The sequence below is a fragment of the Poecilia formosa genome, unplaced genomic scaffold (genome assembly GCF_000485575.1).
Source record: "Poecilia formosa unplaced genomic scaffold, Poecilia_formosa-5.1.2 Scaffold212, whole genome shotgun sequence".
Lineage (NCBI taxonomy): Eukaryota > Metazoa > Chordata > Actinopteri > Cyprinodontiformes > Poeciliidae > Poecilia > Poecilia formosa.
The window spans coordinates 995700-1000447 of record NW_006800151.1 but is presented as its reverse complement, the minus strand read 5'-3'; the positions used below and the strand labels follow the sequence as shown (position 1 = coordinate 1000447).

Genomic DNA, 4748 nt, shown 5'->3' with positions numbered 1-4748 from the left:
TACCAACTTGGTATCGATGTCTAGGCTCAATACGCCCGCCTCTACTTCTAGGATGCAGTAAAAATCAAAATATAGAGGATTAGTTTGAAAGAGGAATGTGTCATGTGTCAAACCTAAGGCCCGGGGGCCAAATCTGGCCCACCACAACTTTTTACGTGGCACTCTAGACTCCAAATTACATCAATAAGTCCCTCCAGTTTTTCACAAATCTGCAAAATTCACTCAAAATCAACAGATTCCAACATTTTTGTCTGATTTTTACTGCAATTTCTTTTTAAAATTGGCCAAAAACATCAAATTTAAGTGACTGCTATCCGAGATTTTACTGAAATAAAAGTAAAAAGTAGAAGTCCAAAAAATGACTCAACAGCAAAAGGTATTTGGTAAAAAGTCTACTGGAATAAGTGATCAAATTATAAATTGTTTAATATTTAATAATGAGATAATCAAACGGATGAAAATATAAAGCTAAGTGGAAATTTTGGTATTTTAAGGACCAAAATGACAATAATTCATAGAAATAAAAAAATTACAAAATCAGGAAAAAGAAAAACATTTCCAAATCAGTTTCTGGTGAATTTTTTGGTAAAATGTTTGTTCTTCATTCAGTGGGTAGAAAATCCAGAAATTTTACTCAAGTAGGAGTAGAAATACTTCCTAATAAAATTACTCAAGTAAAAAGTAAAAATAGTCTTAAAGCTAAACGTTTTCAAAGAAGTTACTCAAGTAAATGTAATTACTACCAACTCTGCTTGTGATGCAATAGCAATGCAAAAAAGGTATAATTGCATGTGGAAATTTATTTTGAAATAAGAAAATTACAACATCAGTTACACCAAAATATGTTACCACACCGCCTTCAGAGCCTGGTGCGGTGTGTGAACTCGTGTGTTTTGAGGAGGAAGATGTTGACAGTGACTGGAGATGACAGCTGAGAGCGTGAAGCCCGACAGGGCAGCCGGTGTTTCTAAATAACCAGGTGCTGCGATTTGCTTTCTGCCTGGTTAAACACTGGAATAATTGGTCAAGTTAGCCAGTAATTAGACCGGCTCTGCCACGCTGCATCTCAGAACCCAACGACGTCTCTGCAATACTAATTGGGCTATTTATACCGAAACACATTGACCAGGCTCTTTGGCTTCACTTTCAATTCGCTCTTCAGCACTTGTTTTTTTTTGTGGCAAGAACTCGGGACGCGGTGTTGGACTCTCCCTCTCTCACATTCCCTTTTCTCTCTCCTCTGAACTTCTGTCTTCTGCCCTCTGTTTCTTTGTCCTTCCATCTGTCTCCTTGTTTTTTCTGCTCTGTGCACAGAAGCTGCATCTCTCCCCGGCTTTATGTGCTGCTTATCAGCGTTTCATGAATGCCAGTTTCTGTCCCTTCCTCCTGTGATGTTTTGCGAGCATTCCTCTGTGAAAATGGAGAGATGGAAGTATGTCAGTCAGTCATCCAGACCTGCATCCCTCTGATTAAATAGAGCCAGCTGTGGAAACCAGATGCCCTCACACCCACAAGGATTCCTGCTCCTTTCTTTAGAAAAGTCACATTTTCTTATCTCTCCATCTCTTTCTGCCCTTGTCATTTTTCCGCCAGAAATTAGCTGCGGCTAGAAGAGTCCATCTCAAACCGTAAACCCCCTCCAACATTTTGCTCACACTCTTTGTGTGTTATTAGTTTTCGGCTCTGTCTGTCACATGGCATCCCTGTATCTGTATTATTCCTCTTCCCTCCCTTTAAGGCTTACCCTCGAACCCCCATCAGGACCAAACAAGGCTCCTTGACATTCAATTTCTTGCTTGCCACGCACTTCTCTTTTGTATGTACCTCGCCTCCCATTACAGGACTCTTTTTGTGCAGGTTGAATAGGTAGATGGAAGTGGCATTGGCTGCACAGCTGGGCAGATGGCTGAAGAGAGAACCTGGCTGTTTTTGTGTGTGTCTGTTTGCATGTCAGCCTTTTCTTTCAGCGCTTTTCCACCAAGGTCAGTTTGGGGGGATGCTTTCGTTGTTTTTTTTTTGCCCATTTTGCTGAAATAAGTCAGGGAAACAGGGCAATGATGATTATGCTTTTATTTCTTTGATGCTAGGCATCTGAATAGCTGCAATTGTGCACAGGCTGATAAACAACGTACTAAACGGTTTGATAGCCTAATAAAGTCTGCTGTAATAAAGAAGTAAAGGAGCCTCTTTAAAATTCAATTTTGTACTTTTAATATCTCGTGCTTAATAATTATTTTCTCATAATCATAATAGTGTTAATGGAACTTTGTATCACACTGTCATGACAGAAATATTACCCAGTAAAGGAAACTGTTTGTAATTACCTCAGTGTTGTTATGGCAATCTTAACAAGAACTCTATGTTCTTGTTATGCTAGCAAAAATTATAAAAAATAATGTAGAATAAAAGCCTTTGATTAATATTTAAAGTGTGCAGCCGAAGTAGATTGTTTGTATTATTTCAAAATCCACTTTATATTACTTCAATAAGACTACAGAAGACAAGTAATCACAGATCTGGAAACATGCTGTATTGTTTCCAGATCTGAAAAGAGAAACTTTAGTAAATTAACTGTTTTAAGTCTTACATTCCACATTTAAAGGAATAAAGTTTAAACAGTGTCTTTGCGCTAATTAAGAAGCTACTGTGCCTTTCATTGTGCTAACTAGCTGCTACTGTACAAAACAATCCATAAAACCACAAGCATATCATCATCATTGTGCTTGATTTAACCAGCACAGTTTACCCCTTGAACACTCTACATTAAATAAAAATATCGTCATTAAACCCCACTGTGGAATAAACTAAATAAACAACATTGTGCTAACTAGCCGTTAATGTACAAAACAATCCGTAAAACCACCAGCACTTTCATCAGCTTAAAGCTAATTGGCTGAAACCAACATGTAGAACAAAAACTTACCTCTTAATAGCTTACAACATTTAAGATGGCCATGGAAGAAGGTTGAGTTTGTGATTAGTGAAGTATTTTTAGACCTTTTCTCTGCTGAAAAACCCAATGACGTTCCATTTTTGGTGTTGAATTCACTCCTCTCATTCCACTAGGGGGCTCTACAGTTTATTTGTGTCGGTTCAAGTGACCGCACGTAAAACCGGAAGTAACTTGACGACGAACCGGGAGTAGTTTATGTTATCGAAAGCTGACGCAAGCTAGTTAAATGAATCTTAAAACTGCTTCATACTGACGTAGAGTTCTGCCCAATGTGGTGAGTTAAATGTTATGAGTTATTAAGATGTGTTTTCTATTCTTCACGTGGGTTTAGGGCAACTAGCTATAAGCTAATAAAAGTGCCAGCGGTTTTAAGGATTGTTTTATACATTAGCAGCTAGTTAGCACAATGCTATCTCTCCTTTAGGTAGGTTTTAATGCTGATGTTTTATTTACTGTAGCGTGTTTAAAGGGTAAATTTTATAATATGCTGGTTAAATCAAGCGTAATTTGTGATGATATGATTATATGGTTCACTTTAAAGGTTTACATCTGTGATTTAAGTTTGTGTTGATTTGAATATTATACAACCATCATATCTGCCTAATGCACGTATGTCAAACTCGAGGCCCGTGGGTCAAATCCGGCCCGCCATAGCTATTTATCTGACCCTCTAAATTCTAGACTAAACACTAGAGGTGTTTAAATATTAAGTTTTCAATGAAATCAATGCAGTTTTTATTTGTTTACTGACACATTATATCAGTCAGTCCCTCCAGTTTCTTGAGAATTATTGTGGAAATTCAAGCAAAAATCAATAAATCCCTGCACTTTTTTACGCTAAAACACAATTGGGACTTTATTGCAGATTTTTCTCAAATTGTCAAAAACTTTCTTGTACTAAACAGCTGCCTCAGCCTTAACTGATGTCAGATTATAGTCCATGATCTATACAGCGAGTAATAAAAAGTCGCATTTACCGTCATAAATAAGTGCAAATTTTTCCAAAGTGTGACCACAAAAGCTTTTTTTTTTAATATCACAGAAAGTATCACAAAATCTTGGGGGGACTGAAAAGATATTCAATAATATTATTTAATTTTAAGAATTTATTGATATTTTAACAGTTTGTGATCAGGTTTTATCAATACATTGTGGAACAACCGGCCCTTTAAGAGCGTTCAGGATCTTGATTTGGACCAAAACAAAAATGAGTTTGACGTGGCGGCTCTAATAAATAAATAAATAAATAAATGAATAGATATGATAACAAGAACAATGACTAACTTATGTTCTTTGTACGAGTTTTTCAAAGAGATTTAAACTCTGACATCGTTCCTCAGGTCTGTGGAAGGGAAACGGGCTTTTTCACACCACCTACAGAAAGCCTTAATGAAAACTCTTCTGACCAAAACACATCAGTTTAGTTTCTATGGTGTTTACCAAACTCCAAATTTAAATTTTCATTATGTCCCGAACAACAGCTGGCGTGAAAGTAAACCATTTTTAAGTGGCTTAGGAAAACGAACCTTTGTATCATGTTATAATTATACCTCAGGGAAGCAGAAAGTGACGGGTTAGTGTTGCGTTTTTTACACCACAGGGAGGAAACCCCAAGGCTGACCCAGAACTTGTTGTGAATGTTGCATCCCTTCTGGCCCGGGAACATCCTGGGATCCTCCAGGAGGAACTGTCACTGGGGGACGAGGATGTCTGGGTCTCACCTCCCGAAATTTTACTTCTGCATTTCCTTCAGGTGAACACAAACAATGGATGGATTTACAAAAAGTAGGGACTT

General features: G+C 37.5%; 1 long non-coding RNA gene across 1 annotated transcript; it reads right to left on the bottom strand.

The window, feature by feature from the left end:
* Window positions 1-782: 782 nt before the first annotated feature.
* Window positions 783-3221, bottom strand: LOC103148788 (uncharacterized). The gene is made up of 2 exons (XR_477398.2): window positions 2924-3221; window positions 783-1410 (listed from the first exon to the last, which is right to left on the bottom strand). It is a non-coding gene; the product is annotated as an uncharacterized LOC103148788 (long non-coding RNA).
* Between the last annotated feature and the right edge of the window lie 1527 nt (window positions 3222-4748).